Raw genomic sequence first — 16744 nt, 5'->3', positions numbered from 1 at the left:
GCTCTATGTCGGGCTGGGCGTTCGGAAGGAGAGGGGGCTGAAGTTAGTTGATGTAAAATGGACCAGAGAATCACAGGGAGGTGACACGGTTGTGGATGGAGAGGGAACAGAAATGCCTTCATGCAAAGCCGGAGCAGAGAGGTGTAGAGGATGATGGATGGGGCTGGAGAGGGAGCTGGCGTCAGTCCCTATGAGGATATGGAGAGATCCAGGGAGATGGAAGGAATGGAAGCTGTAGAAGAGGGAAGGTGGGAGGGATGGGAGGGAGAAGAAGTCAGTTCCTGTTGGGCCTTGTGGTCCTCCCTAGTAGCAAACTTCCCTGAAAGAACTCTCTGGTAGATTAGTCTTTTTTCTTGGCTCCCAAATGTTTCGACTGTTTAGGAACAGCTGGATTCACTGGTAGCCATACTCAGGCTTGAGGTGAGTAGTCTATGTAAGGAAGTTGTTTAAAGAAGGAAGGTAGGCCAGTTCCTGTCCTTTTAGACACAGGATTGCTGCTGGACCCGGACCTCTGCCTGGACACGGAAGGGTGGAAATGTACGTGGACTGCCCAAGGGGCCCCCCTCGAGGTCCTTTCAGCCTCTAGCAGATTTTAAATTCTTGTTCGTGTCGCACTTTCAAATGCTAGAATTTTGGGCAGCACAGTCAAAGGGAGTAATACACTCCAAACACCACTTTACTGATGAGTACGACTCAGTAATGCCTCCATAGAAAACGGCCAGTAGTCAGCCCACTACACACTTAGTCACTTTCTGCTTTGACTAGAACTGCTTGCTCTCCGACTGTGCTCCCTCACAAAGCCTAGTTCCCCCACAGTCTAGGAACTACCCTTTTTTTGAGCCCTCCGGGGCTGAGTGATAAGTGTCTTACAGCAAGTGGCTCCCTCTGCCGCTTCACGTCTCATGACCTGGTCCTATATCCTATATTCTAGAAGGCGCTGAAATATTGTGCATCTTCAATTGTAGCAAAAGTAATCAGTCTGCACTGATCACAGCTGCGAAGCAGTGGGGGCATCCTAGAGATGGCATCAGGGGTGCCTAAAACTCGCAGGGGCTCTGAGCCCGTTTCAAAAAACATCACTACGAGAACTTGATGTATCTGGAAGCCAGATCACCTTCTCTCCAGCCTTTCCCTGCTGACCCCCAGGCTTTTCTTCGGAGCCTCCCCTAAACCACCATCTTTTCCCCTTTTTTCTGTCTGGTTGCTATGATTTAGAGGCTTGCCATTTTTATTTCTTCTCTCCTCTTTGCCTTGAAGCTCTAGACGTCACCAAACTTTCCTTTCCTTTTTCATTTCTGAAGCCACCGCCTCAAACCAAATTTGGATTGCCGTAATGTCGTCTTAGCTGTTTTCTCTGTCCCGTCTTTTCCCAACATGCTCTGCGGTACTGTCTTCCTCATGCCATTATCTTGCTCGGTCATACCTAGTTCAGATCCCAACTCTTCTACGCAGCAGCTATGGCCTTGGGAGACATGACTTAATTGTCTTGAACCTCAGTTTCCTCATCTAGAAAACAGGGGTGCTGTGAGGTCAAGGGAACTATAAATATTGGGCGCTTAGAGTATTGCCAGCCTCCTGGTGGGTGGGCAGACCACGTAGACCTGGTCCGCCTCTTTCAGCCGCCTATGATCACTGTCCATTAGCCTGTTTTTCGTTTTCTTTACCTTGGGCTGTTCTGTCCTTAATAAGTGTCTATGTGTGTTATCCTTGGTATAGAGTTCATTTCTATACAAGTACTTATGTCTCTGCCACTGTCTCGAATGAAATATTGCCCCCGTCTTTTCCCTAAATCTGTATTCTTCTTATGAAACTCCCCCCTGAGAATTCCCTCCTTCTAGAAAAACTTTGGTTTGGGAGTAGAGAAGACTTCGTGGGATTCTGAGACAGCAGCCTTGCAGATATGTCCCTTGCCACTAGGTGGGGTACCAGGACAGAAAGCCTTCCAGGCTCTGAATCATCTGGAATCCAAAAGTGGTTCAAACTGGAGCTTCTTGGTGCCTGGAGAGGGCTGTGGTCCCAAAAAGCCTTGAAGTGTAATGCAGAGGATGCCATAGTGGAGAAATCTCTGGAGGGGCTGTGGACCCCTCAGAAAACCCACCAAGGGCGAACGCTGACGGAATGATAGCTTGTCTGGTTGGATGCTTGATTAGGTCTAATTAAAAGAGACTGAAATGACATGTTTGCATTTCTGAGTGTGTGCAGAGGAAATTGTTTACCTGTTACATGACCTTACTGAGACTCCGCGACTACACTAAACGTTTCTCGAGGGAAGAAGAGCACAGATGTGCCTTTGATTTCTTCATAGCTGCGCTTTGTGTCTGGTATAATGCTGTGTTCACAAGCCGGCTTGCTCATTTACTAACCTTGGTGATCCTCTAGCAAGGATTTATTGGCTCATTAAAAAATGCTTGCATTCTGTGGGTCTTTTTTCCCCTGACCCTTATCTCTTGTTATGGTTTGAATTGAGTTCCCTTAAAAGAATCCTAAGCCCCCTGTACCTCAGAATATGACTGTTTTTGGGGAGGATCTTTACCAAGTTATAATGAGGTCCTTAGGGTGGGCCCTGACCCAATATGACTGGTGTTTTTATTAAAAGGGCCGATTTTCACACTGAGGCTTGCATGGAGGAAAGACCCTGTGAGCCTACAGGGAGATGACAGCCATCTGCAAGCCAAGGAGCTAGGCCTGGAACAGAGTCTCCCTCACAGCCCTCAGAAGGAACCTATCCTGCCAACACCTTGATCTGAGACTTCCAGCCTCCAGAAAGAGGAGGCAACACATTTCTGTTGTCTAAGTCGCCAGTTGGGGTACCTTGTCTCGGCAGCCCCAGCGAACCTGCACATCCTACTGAAAAACTTCCTTCGTTGCCCCAAATGTCCTGACCAGAGGTACACATGGTGATGTCGAGGAAACGAAGCCTGGCCTTGGAGTCTCCGCTGCAGAACTGTCACACCGTGGACCCTGAATGTGGCCTGTCCTGAGACATCCACGAACACATCGAGGTGCGCGTCATTGCTGCCTGAAAGCTTGTACATGAATGAGAGGCCACCTCCTTGAGAGACCGTGTCCATGGGAAAATATTTGTGCAATTACTCATGCAAACAGGTCCAATGGGTATGTTGGTGACTACGAATGAGTCGGAAAAGAAAGGTTAGTAGAGGCAAGTGACAGAGCCTTGGATGGCGGTGGGGCGCTCGCTGTTTCTAACTGCCCTACACAGTTAAAAAGAAATTCTTTCCGCAGACTGGTACTGGTCTTTGGCCTGTTAGGAACCAGGCCACACAGCAGGAGGTGAGTGGCAGGGGAGCAAGCGAAGCTTCATCTGCATTTGCAGCCGCTCCCCAGAGCCGGAAATCACCCCTCAGCTCCACCTCAGATCATCAGGCATTGAATTCACATAGGAGCGCCGGTCCCTGGGGCCGAAAAGGCTGGGGACAGCTACTTCACATGACCTTTGGCAAGTTACATCATCTGTTTCATCTGTCAAAGGGGGCTTATTAATAGACCTCACCTGAGGATTAAATAAACATATCTATCTGAGCGGCTTAGAACAGAGCCTGACACATGGTGTCAGGCATTCAATAAACATTTGTCGAATGAATAAATTCAGAATTTGGTGTAACCCTCAACTCTAGGGTTCAGGAGTTCCATCATTTACCCTGGTGGTGCGATTTAGGGGTGTTCCGGTACAATGAAGACTCCTCACCCGGGACGCTTACACTTCAGGAGTTCGCGAATTACCCTGAGGAGTTTCTTAAATCTCCTGAAACAACACGCACAGTTTGTGGCTACAGGCAGGTGGGCGATCCTCATCAGATTTGTTCAAATAGTCCATGAACCCCAAAAAGATTTAGACTCACTGCCCTGAAATGGGACATCGCCTCTCAGGACATGGCGAGAACTATACAAACCCATAGCATTGTGTTATTGAGAGTGTGAGTGTGTGTGTGTGTGTGTGTGTGTGTGTGTGTGTGTGTCATTGAGAAAGTGTGAGTCGTGTGTGTGTCGTCTTGTAGCAGCAGCACTCACACACACACACACACACACACACACCCCTGAGGAGACCACCTGGTCTTGACATTTTCTGTCTCACAGGCACTGTCTGAGGTCTGGCCATTTTCTAGCCCTGCCTTCCCTGCCCGAAGGCCTGAAACTGCCACTTCCTTGCCGCTCTGGGGCCTGGGGAGCTCTATGAAGCTGTCACTGTAGCTGTCCCCGTCTAGACCCCCGGGTAATCATTAGCTACTCAGAGCCTCCGGGATCCAGCAACTTCACCATTTGCCTGGATTTCCGGCCCTCTCCCCTCCCTCCCCTCCAGCCTTTTTTAGCTCGAAAATCGATCTTCTTCAAGGAAAATGCCAACAAAAGAGGATTTATTTTCTTCCAAGAAGTTGCTCTTTCACTGACGAAAAGGCCTTTTTCTTCTCTGTCTTCAGCATTTTTTTTTTTTGAAACTCTCAATCCCTTTTTAGTTTTAGCCTCGCTGAAATTATTCTTTGGGATCAACACCGTTGCTTTTCCTTAAATCCATTCATTAGATCTGTTTTCTCCTTCTATGTTTTGTCCTTATTTATTCATTCGTTCATTCGGCAAAGACTTAACGAGCACCTATTTTGACTCAGGCCCTGAAATGAAGAAATACAGTCCCTGGCCTCATGGGATTTACATTCTAGTGAAGGAGACAGAAAGAAAAAAAAAATCTCAAGAAAATAAGGCGGGTTAAGGAAATAGAAAAATATGGAGAGGGTACTATTTTAGACAGGATGGTCAGGGAAAACCTCTCTGTGGAGATGACATTCAAGCAAAGACCCTAAGCTGTGTGGGCGTCTGGGGAAAGAGTACCCAGGCAGAGGGAACAGCGGGTGCAAAGGCCCTGAGGCAGCAGAGGGTTTGGTATGAGTTAGGAACAATGAGCAGGCCCATGTGGCTGGGGCGAAGTAAACAAAATGAAAAGTGGCAGGTTGCAGAAGGAGGCAGGGGTGAGGTCAGGGGTAAGGTAAACCGCAGAAGTGAGAGTTATGGTTTGTGGGCGACGGGGCATCATCACTGAGATCTGAGCAGGACAGGAACATGCCTTGCACTGGAATTCTCGCGCTGGCAGCTGTGTTGACAAGGTGGAGAATTGCCTATGGGTGCAAGGGCGGAAGCATATATCTTTTCACATATGAGCACAATTAGAGATCTCTGTGCATAACCACATAGCTAATTTGTTTTTTTAAAAAAATCATGTTTGGTTTATTCGAGATTGGGAAACTTCTAGGGAAGCTTTGGATCTGGAATTCGAAGTGATAGAGGAGGATTTCCCCTTTTCAGAATCCCCATTTTTCAGCAGCCACCTTCCCCTGCATAGTCTCCTAAGTGGACACTGGGTGTTTGTGTGTTATTTTGCTTTCTATCGCTTCCCCCGCCCCCAGAGTCTTCCTTCTCAGATCCTCTAGTCTAAGCACATGGCCGATGTCTACCCGAGCTTGTCTATTACTATGAACTTCAAAATGTCATTATTATTTTTTCCCAAGTTCAGGTCATTTCCTCGGCCACAGTCAGTTCTTCTCTCTTGCTGGCCAGGTTTAGTAGATCATTCCAGGGACAGTGGCCTATAGCTCATAGACCAAAGATGTCCCAAACTCTTAATGGTTTAGAAAGGAACTGATCCTTGCATTATCGATGAGGGTCAGGGGTTGTGATCACCGCACTTTAGAGATAAAACAGCTGAGCGTCGGGAAGGTTAAGCACGGAAGCCAAGGCTCGAGTTCAGAGTTTCTGACTCTAAAGTTCATGTTGTTTCTACTCTATCACTCTGCTCTCTGATTAAGACACTGTACTCCTTGTTTCAATTAGTTTAAATACTTTAAGTAAAAACTAGATGGTTTATCCTATTATCTTCCTCTGTGGTTTGGCTTACATGATTTCTATTATTAATTTCTTACTTAAAATTTTGATTGTCTAAAACACCCATGTGATGCAATTACTCAAATGCATCACAGCTTCCTGCTATGCGTTTATGTCCCCGAACGGGCTCACGTGACACCGAGATGGTTAATTCGATGTGTTGACTTGACTGGGCCTTGGGGTGCCAAACATTATTCTGGGTGTTTCTGTGAGACGCTGTTTTTGGATGGGATTAACATTTGAATCTATAAACTGAGTAAAGCAAATTGGCCTCCTTCAGACTGGGACCTGACTTTTTCCTGCCTTCGGCCTCAAACTGAAACGTGGGCTCTTTCTCAGTGAATTACACCATCCACTCTCGTGGGTCTCCAGTTTGCTGACTCACCCTGCAGATCTTGAAAGTTGTCAGGCTCCATAATCCTGAGAGCCAAGTCCTTATAACAAATCAATCTCCTGTTCCTCTCATCTATGGGTTCTGTTTCTCTGGGGAGTCCTGACTAATAACAACCAGCAGAGGGCGATCTCCCATCAAACACTGCCTGTTTCCCCGTTTGCAACTGCTTGGCAGTTAGTTGTGTTCTTCAAAAGCTAGAGAATCTTTCTAATTCTTTTTTTTTTTTTACATGCGATACCAAGCAAAGTGTTTCTTTTTATTTTTTCAAGTTCAAGAGTTCTCCCTTTCTTTTTTAAAAATTTATTTATTTATTTTTTTATCTTTCTAATTCGTTTCCTTTTTTTTTTTTACAGACAAAAGAAGGTAAATTCGGATAGAAAAAGGAGCATAGCTATTGCTATAAGTGATAGGAGAAGGTCATCCCAGAACGAGTTTGGGACATCCTAGGAAATGCGTCCTGCATGAGGTGGACAACGGAACTCTAAGGCTCCTGACGAAATTACCCAACGCAGCTTATTCTTCCTGGAAATCAAAGATGGCGTTGTAACCAGTGGGATAAGCTATAGGGCAAGGTATCAGAGATGGAACTTTTCTAACAGAAAGAACAGTGGAGTAGAGGAAAGAAGGATGGAAACTGACATTACTGACATGATTTATGCGTATATTTTATGTATAATCTTACATTCATACGTATGTAAAATTTTAAATGCAGAGATCAAGATCTGGAAGGGTGCGTGCCAAACTTTTAACAGTAATTTTCTCTCGAGAGAGGAAGGCTCTTGGAGGGAGCTCCAGAGAAATGGATTTCCTCTTTTTATTTTGTCCTGGTTTTGAATTTCTTAAAAGAAGGTTGTATGCATGCGCGAGTATAGAGTTTAATAAAATTATCAAATAAAGCTTCACACATAGTAAGATGGCAATAATAATAATAATAATAATAATAATAATAATAATAAAAACCAGAACGGAACAGTGTTTAAAAGGATGTGGAGACTTTGGAACCCTGATACATTGCCGGTGGGAATGTAAAATGGTGCAGCCACTTTGGAAAACGGTTTTGTGGTTTCTCAGAAGATTCACTGTTGAACTAGCATATGACCTAATGATTCTACTCTTAGGTGTTTTTACCAAAGAATTAAAAGTAGGGACCTGAAAAGATATTTGTATACCCATGTTCATAGCAACATTATTCATAACAGCCAAAAGGTGGAAAGTCAAGTGTCAAAGGATGAATGAAAAAAATGTGGTGTATATACACAATGGAATATTATTCGGCTATAAAAAGGAATTAAATTTTGATATATTCTAGTATGAATGAACCCCAAAAACATGCTTAGAGAAACAAGCGAGACACAGAAGGCCAAATATTGTATGATTCCACTTATGCGACATACCGAGTATAGGCGAATACACAGAGACAGAAAACAAAATAGAGGTCATCAGGGGCTGGGGAGGGGGAAGGGGAGCTGTTATTTAACGGATACAGAACTTTTGCTGCGGATGATGAAAAAGTTTTGATTCTAGATAGCGGTGATGGTTATACAACATTGTGAATATATTTAATGTCGCTGAATTGTACACTTACGAATGGTTAAAATGATAAATATTATGCTTTGCATATATTTTACCACGATAAAAAAAAAACCCTGAAAATTTCTTTTTTTTTATTTTTTAGGTGAGGCAACCCTTGGTTGACTTCACAGATTGTAAGAACCTTGTCATCTTGTAATCTCTTACTTTTTAATTTTTTTATGCCTATAGCACCTGGTCTTCCTAGGTGGTCTCCCATCCAAGTACTAACCAGGCCCGACCCTGCTGCTTAGCTTCCAAGATCAGACGGGATCAAGTTTGTTCAGGGTGGCATGGCCGTGGACTGAAAATTTTTTAAGAGAAAGGGTGCTATACTGTTAGATCCAGTTGTACCCTTTCACAAAGGAGAAATGAGTGGCTTCCAGGGACGATGGGGAAGCGGCTTCAGTTTCACGGATGGTCTGTTGTAGAAAGCACCCAGTGCTGAGGAAGTCTCTGACAGCTGGAATATAATAAGGAGATGCGAGGATCTGCTGCATCCTGTTCATGCTAAACGATCTGAGAGCGAGAACTGGATCTGTCTCTGCTCATCATTGCAACCTTAGCGCCTAGCCACTGTCTGGTGCACAGTAGGCACTCTTGAACGAATTAATGAATGTCTGTGACTTGCTAACAATCTACTTAAGAAAAACATTCTCTAGCCTATCATTTGGATCACCATTGTCAATTACTTCATGCACGATATGGACAGGCCTGGAATTCATATATTTGGTTGTCATTAGCATAGAGAGTGTGCTAGCTGGGGGCAGACTAACTGGGTATCAATCTCTGTATCTCAGTGAGCTGACTCAATAAAGGACTATTTTTCATTCACGTTACAGTTCAGAGTCAGTAGGGGTGGGTTGGAGTTGGGCTCTGCTCCACACAGGCTATTAAAGACCAAGCTTCCTTCTGCTCAGTCACTCCAGGGGCCCCTAGACACTCTGAGGTCTCCACTGGCTTCTTTGCCCCTGGCTGGCAGATGAGCGAAGAGAGAGATCTTGGAAGACCACGTGTGAGGTTTGAGAGGTCAAGACCTGCAAGTGTCATTGTCTCTTTCTCTCACATCCCTTTGGTCAAAACTCAGTCACGTGACTACACTGCACCGTGAGGGATTCTGGAAAATGTGGTCTAGGTGCGAGTGAAGGGGGAAAAGAAAATGGTGTTTGGTGAACACGTAGCATCGCTGACGTCACACATGTGGGGAGTATTCCTAGGGTAGTGGGCGTGCTAAGAGAAGGCTACCCAGGACCAAAGTCCCAGGAGCTTCGATGTTTAAGAAATGAGAAGAGGAGGAGGGGCAAAGCAAAGCGAGTGAAAAATAAGAAAAGCAACTGCAGGAAACCCAAGGGAATGGAATGTGTCACAGAAGCGAGGGGAGAGTGTGTCAAGAGATAGATCTTAGTAAGAACAATTTCTATAGGAATCAGACTGTGCTGGGTTAGGGGCGAATGTAGGCGAGGAAGTAGAGTGATCTATACAGAACATTTTTGAGAAATTTGACTGTAAAAAATGTAAGAAAAGAAGGATAGTAGTTAGTGGTCATGAGGAAGATTTTTTTTTTTAATGAGAATGTTCGAATGGTTCAAGGGAAGGAAGAACAGAAAATAAAAACTGCATGGTTGAGAGCCAGGAACAAATAAACGACTATTGTAAGAGAAGAAATGGACTTGGTTTATGTCACGGATGGCATGAAATGATGGATTGTTTCTGATGCATGTATGTATGCCGTCCTCTACGTGCATGTTTTTCTTTTTTTCCAGAAAGGATTTAAGACAGCTTAAAAGACACATTCTAGTGACAAAATAAAACGACTGTTTAAAGAGAGAGACAATGACATGTTGAGATAATGAAGTGAAACACACATGTAGGTTTTATAACAAAACATCTGTGATACTGACCGCTTTAAACATCAGTGCTGGGTTGATCACAGATATCTGGATCAATTCGTGCTGAGATCTATTAGACAGCTAATTCCGTCTATGTAACTTGCTCTGCGATGTCGCTCTTCAGGCAGAGACTCACATTTGCTCTGAGAAGCTTGCTGTCCCTGTGCTTTGTCCCGTGTATTGTGCAGCAGCCTTTGACCACAAGCAATAAAGCCTGACATGACTATCAGACAGGCACTGAGTGTTCTGACCTCAGAAATAGCTTCTAAGTCAGACGAGGAAATCAGTTTCATTTCTCTATAATCATTTCTTGCTCCTGACCCCAAATGATACCCTGCGAGCCATCCTACGCTGTATTTACTGTGAACCTTTTCTCCTAAGCTGTTTGATGCTCCTAAGGCTCTAAACATCTTTATGTCCACAGTGTCCCCTTTCTTCCCCTCTCCCCCAAGCAGACTCATTCTTATACTACTAGACCCAGCTTATCTGTCACGTGCTCTTGGGGAGTCTTTTGAGACTCATACCGTCACGATCTGTACTCCTTTCTGAGCATCCCTACCCCTTGTCCTGTCCATCATAGGTCTCTCTGGTCATGCTAGGTTAGCAAGATCATCTACTCCACCGACTCTGTGCCTTAACTCCGCACCCTCAGGCTCAATACCTGGCATGGCGAGAATTGGCACACGGTGCGTGGGAACCTTCTGACTCAGAGGTTGGGGTCGGGGAGGGGGGATTCTATTTAAAACCACAGCTACCATTTTGACCCGGATGATTACACGGGAGTGTAAATATGTTCAATTTCTCATCAAGCTTTACACTTACGATCTGTGCAATTTATTGCATGTGCATTATACCTGGAAAAAAGCCCTGTTAATTTGTTTTTTTTGATGTAAAAAGAAGGAAACTCCCCTTAACTACCCTCGGTCGCATTTGTTTTCTAGGGGAATGCCATGGTTTTCTCTGGGTAGGTGGCTCTTTGCTTAGGGAGGTGCTTTCTTGACTCAGGGATGAAAGGAGAGAGTCAGAGAGAGAGGGAGCTGCATGCTCGTTCCCGCACGAAGGCTGTGGAATCTGGAGTCTTCTAGTGCAGCCACTTTAACCCTAAAGGAAGATGTCCCCGCTAGTGCTGAGGACTTAGAAACCTTATGCAGCTGCCATTTTGCTTTGTGACACTTTTCAAAGTCCTTTCATATCCACTCTTTTCTTTGCTCTTTAGGACAATAAATATCAATATGGCCTGAGTCCTTCTGTGAAAAGCTCCATCCAGGACAGTGATCTCAGCCTGGGGGACAGGTGCCCATCACCTTTGAGAATCTGGAATCCTGGACAGAAATGTGCTGGTCGCGGGCCCGGGGGCGGGCGAACTGTGCCAGAAGTCCCTACACCCACAGCACAGCAGAGGTACAAGGAAAGGTTTCTAGTTGTTCTGAGTTGAATGAGCTGGTGTGTCACCCACCCAGGCTGGCTGAGCTGTAAACACAGGCTTAGGGGTCAAACCCAGCTGGGTTGGCATACTGGTATGGCTGTATGGTGGCTTGTGTGACCCTAAGCAAGATGCTTAGCCCTGTAGAGTCTCAAGTCCCACCTCTGTGAGATAGTCATAATATCCCATATTGCACTGGGATAGTCATAATATCCCATAGCACTGGGAATCGCAAAGGATATTATATAAGTCTGCTGCAGCTGCTGTAACAAAAGACCAGTTCTAGAAGCTGGGAAATCTGAGATCAAGGTGTCAGCAGGGTTGGCTTCTCCCGAGGCCTCTCTCCTTGGCTCGCAAATGGCTGTCTTCCTCTTGTGTCCTCACGTGGTCGTCTTTCTGTATGTGCGTCCTAATCTTTTCTTCTTACAGGGACGCCAGCCATATTGGATTAGGCCTCACCCTAAAGGCCTCATTTAACTTTAATTGCCCCTTCAAAGACCCTGTCTCCAAATAGAGTCACATTCTGAGGGGCTGGTGTTTGGACTTCAACGTATGATTTGGGATTGGGACACAATTCAGCCCAGAATAGATATCATCCCAGGTTCTAGCACACAGGAAGTCTCACTAAATATGTGCAAGGGGCTTTTCTTGTTGCCATACAATTAGTGCCTAGGGGACAAAGGGAGGAGAAACGTTCACATTCTAAAGGATCCAGGGCAGCAGGAAGCAGACATCCTCCTGAAGCTTTCTAAGACGTGAGCAGAACGAACGTTGCTACCACCTGCTATAGACTCACCGCTGCCTCAGCCCTTATTCCAATTACATCTCGTGAATGCTGGCAGTCTCCTCTACGAGATTGGGAGTTCCCCGAAGCCTTGCCTTCTCCAGTTCTCTGTTCAACCCCTAGAACAAATAAAGGGAACATGACTCTGGCCATCCCTATCTTCTTACATATGGACCCCCAATAGTGCCTTCCGATGCCGAAAGCCTGTTTGGGTCAAGGCCCTCCAGCTGCTGGCGTCTGAAGGCAGCTAAGGGCAAGTCCAGTGGCCCCTAAGCTGTGCTCTCCAACATGTGAAATTGGGCTAATTATATCTGTTCGCTATGGTCACTTTTCTCCTTTGAGAAATGGGAGTTATAACTAGGACTGGCTACATTATTTGCTGGGCCCAGTGCACAATAAAAATTCAAGGCTTGCTGTTCGAAAATGGAATTTCGAGATGGTGACAACAGAGCCCTTTTAAGCATGAGGCCCTGTGGGACCACCTAGGTTGCACAGCCATGAGGTTGGCCTTAGTTCTAACCTTGGACCTTCTCTTAAAACCAAGCAGGTGTGTGCTACATGATAATCCTGTATGAACGGCCAGGTGCTGGACTTGAAGACTGAAGAACTTCCCGTAAACCAGTGTCTTCCGCTTCCTGGCGTTTGTTGGGTTCATCTGCACTTTTCTAATTAGTTTCCTTACTCCAGTGCACTTCCTCCTCATCCCCTTTTCAAGACTTCTCACCCAGCGTGCACCCTCCTTTCACTTGTCTGTAGACCAGGGCGTCCTGAAAGGATCAGAGTTCCAAGGGGAGCATCCATTCCCTGAGGCTCAGACCCACAACTGTGCTCATGCCTCTGCCCAAGGGCTATCGCAGTCCTGCTTATGCGACAACCTAGGAAATCCCAGCGTTCCCTAGCAACAAAGCTGAACTAGAGCTGTTGCTAGGGAAACCCTGGGATTTCCATAGTTACCAGAGCCCAGTGAGCATCTCTGCTCCTACAGCTGAATATATCTGGTATTAGCAAAAAGGGGAGCCGAGGTCCTGCTGCCAGGGGAGCAGGGCTGCCTCCTCTGAATCTCATTACATGCGCAAAACGGGGCAAATGGGTTACCGGGGCAGGACCGCTCCACAGTGGCCGGCTAGCTTGGAGTTGCATAGACTGCTGGTGCCTTTGGCACAGAAATCACCACACTATGTTGTCTCTACCCATCTATACGCCCTCCCACTCCAAGCAGCTGGGATGGCACCGAGGCCGTGTCCCCAGCAACCAACATAGGGCAGGATTCCTTAACCTTTTCCTTGATTGTCTAGGAAAGCCTGTGGGGCCCCTTCTCGGAATAATGTTTCTTTAATGCATGAAACAAAATAGGTAGGATTACAAAGGAAAGCTTTTTTTTTTCTTTCAATTAAAATGTGGTTTTCAAAATCTTTTAAAAATCACAATCGTGGTATTATAAAATATACGTGTATCTTCATGGATGCATTAAATAATAAGATACAGTAGCGGGTCTAATAATTATTGTAATTTGTAAGTAGTGACAGTAACATGAAAATATCAGAGATTTCTCTTGGTGAAAAAGTCACAGGTGCTGTTCATCTTCCTGTAGTTGGTCGTCTGCATTCATTATCCACGATGCTAATTTCAGGTACAGGTTAGTGAATATGAACAATATTTTTCCCTCATTTACTCCACGGACCTTCTAAATTCTATGGAGGTTGTGAGCTCTGAGTTTGGACGTTGCATACTGAATGAATGAATGAATGAATGAATGGAAAATGAATAAATGAAAAAATGACGAAAGAATAAGAGCTGGGTAACTAACCCAGGTTCCTTGAGCAAGTGAGGGGCTCAGCGAAAGGAAGGCCTTGTTTCCAGTCATGACTTTGGATCTGGCGATGAATTCTTGGATACGACGCTAAGAGCACAGGCAATAAAACGACAAATTGGACTATGTGAAAATTTAAAACTCCTGTGCGTCAAAACAAACAAACAGATGACAGAATGAAAAAGCAACCTATGGAGAGGGGAAAAACATTTGCAAATCGTATATCTGAAAAGGGGTTAATATGCAAAATATGCAAATGGCTTTTACAGACAAAGAACAGGAGGATGGGGAGTTAGTGTTTAATGGGGACAGAGTTTCAGTTTTGCTAACACGACTGCCTCATGGGATATCAGAGAAGGCCGCCAATGACAAGGAATCCTGCTTCAAGGGACTCTTCGGAGGGCCCTGAGGGATCTGCCAACAGCTCTGGGCTCTCAGGCCTTCCAATCTTCTCACTTTCCAGCTTCTCATGTCCCGCAGGCTGGGCTGAGACCCATGTAGCCTTAGTGGCTTCTTAGCCAAGCACCTGGGGAAGCGAAGCCAGAGGAGGTGTTTTACCCCACCATCCCATGACTGAGTCATCAGAGAGGTGAGGGCCTGGTGTGCCTGAGCCCCTGCATGGGGTGGCCTCATAGGCCACAGAAGCTCACGGGCACAAAGGCAATATGCATAGGGGACGCCAGCACGGCAGGTAAGAGCCTTACTTGAGGGGTGGGGAAGCCTTGGGCCTCAGATTTCAGCCCAAGTGGAGAGTGGCAGGAGGCAAGGCCGGGTAGGGGGCCAACGTACTTGTTGCGCAGGACCCTGTGGGCCATGGACAGGAGTTCAGACCTTACTCTGAGCAAAGTAGGGAGCCGCTGGAAGGTGAAAGCAGGGGAGAAATGTGATCTAAGTGATCTTTTTGCTAAGATCTATCTGATGAATCTGTAAACAGCCAAAATGCGCAAGCTGCAGGTGTGTAGTCCTCCCCACAAGTGGCCTTTCTTGGCACCTGCTGAGGCACAGTGGCCAGAGGCTGGGACCTTCTGTTCCCTCCCGTGTCAGCTTGGGCTTCTGGATTTGTAAGCTGGGGTTCTGGGTCCAGGCATCAGTTGCAAACTAGTCAAGTTAGCGAGAGCGGGGGGCCGCCAGTGGGCTCAGGGACGCAGGGGCAGCCGCGAGGGCCGGTGGGGAAAGCAGTCGGCAGGGGCTCCTTCGGATGCCCTCTGAGGCCGGACCGCCCCTGGGCAGGGTGCTGGCGGGCAGGGTGCTGGCGGGCAGGGGCAGATACGTCGTTGCCACTTCTCTCTGCTAAACTGGTCTCACCCTCAGGGAGAGGCCACCTCTCCCCAGGACCTTTGCTTCACACGTCCGCTCAGATGCCACTACTTTCAGCTCTGCAGGCTCAAATCACTGTGCAGCTGATGCCTTCCTAGGGACACCATCTGCCATCATCATTGTCATATTCTGCAGTTACCCAGTGAAGAAAGGATCGCAAACTATCTACTGTATTTAGCAACAGAGACAGTGGAGATGAGGTTACATTCATTCCTTTAACTAAAATAAATGTATTTGAACATCTTCTGTGTGACAGGCACAGCGTTAAGGAAAACAGAAAATAAAGAACAGTAACAAGTGGGAACGAGCCAGGGTTCAAAGAAAGGAAGAAGTCTAGGGCCAAACCTGTGTCCTTTCTGTCCCCTCAATTCTTAAAAGAGGCTCTGGCAGCCCTACCAATGGGTACATGTGACCCAATCCACCCTCCTTCTCACAGGTAGGCTTGGCCAAGCGACAGGACCCTGGGAGACCATGCGCCCCAGCAGGCTCAGCCCGGAGCTGGGGAGACGGATGCTCTCCTACTGCCTCCTGCTAGCGAGAGTGGCCGGGCTCTGCCCACGGAGGACCCACCGCTCTCTGCCTTCTTTCCGTTTCTATTTATTGTAAGTATTGGTATATTTGGATTGATTTCTACAATTTTATTTTGTGCGTTGTTTCTATGCTTCTTTTTTTTCTCCTTTCCAGCTATCTATCAGACCAGTCAAGTTTTTTTTTTTTTACTTTCTTCTTTTCCCCTCTATTGGTTTGGAAGTTACACATTCCAATTTTTTTTTTGAGTGGTTTACCCTTGAATATTCAACATGCGCCATTGACTAAACAAAATGTAAAGTTAATCATCATCTCTACACTCCTCTCAAATTGCACAGAGATCTTATCACATTTTAATTCTGGCTGCCTCTTCCTATCGTCTATGTCATTGTTGTTCAGTTATTTTGTCTCGCTTCTGTTTTCTTCAGATTAAGCATTTTCTTCGTCATGATCTCCATCGTCATCATCATCAGTGTTCATATCATTTTATATACATGAATGTAAAATAAATTCTATTATAAATATATTTCATTTGCTCAATAGCATAATTATATTTGTAAATTTCTATAAATTTATAAATATAATGTATTAGAATGATAATTTATATAAATGAGAATTTATTAATATGTAAATATATAGGCACCTTCGGTGAACCTATCATCACTGTTGGGCGGGTAATTGAAGGTTGTGGCAGGAGCGAGGAGCTGCCCTCACCTGGCTTCCTTGGACACAAAAGCGCACGGTGGGGGCAGGAATGGCAAAGGAAGAGTATACCTAGTGTTCTAGGCTGAGTATACGTGAGAGACTTGCTTGCGAGCCCCTGTGCACCACACTCTGGAACCCCCAGATATGCTTGGGTGATGCTCTGATGTTAGTGACAGGTTCTACCAGATGGAGGCCAATTAAAGGATCAGATTATTTCTATTTCATTTCATTTTTAATTAATTAATTAATTTTTACGGTGACATTCATCGGTTAACGAAATCCAATAAGTTTCAGCTGTACACTTTAACAGTAAGGCACATATATATTTACACTGTGTGTTCACCTCCCATATTTACGTTACTTTCTGTCACCACATACGTGACCCCCTTTACCCCATCTACCTTCCCTCCCCTCCTCCCTCCTCCTTTCTGGTAGG

At 45.7% G+C, this 16744-nt stretch overlaps 1 pseudogene; it reads right to left on the bottom strand.

Moving 5' to 3' along the window:
* Window positions 1-8035: 8035 nt before the first annotated feature.
* Window positions 8036-8157, bottom strand: LOC120614235 (uncharacterized; annotated as a pseudogene).
* Window positions 8158-16744: the final 8587 nt, after the last annotated feature.

Source organism: Pteropus medius, unplaced genomic scaffold (assembly GCF_902729225.1).
Source record: "Pteropus medius unplaced genomic scaffold, Ma_sr-lr_union100, whole genome shotgun sequence".
NCBI lineage: Eukaryota > Metazoa > Chordata > Mammalia > Chiroptera > Pteropodidae > Pteropus > Pteropus medius.
Note: the sequence above shows the minus strand (reverse complement) of the source record. Positions and strands in the feature narration are given on the sequence as shown.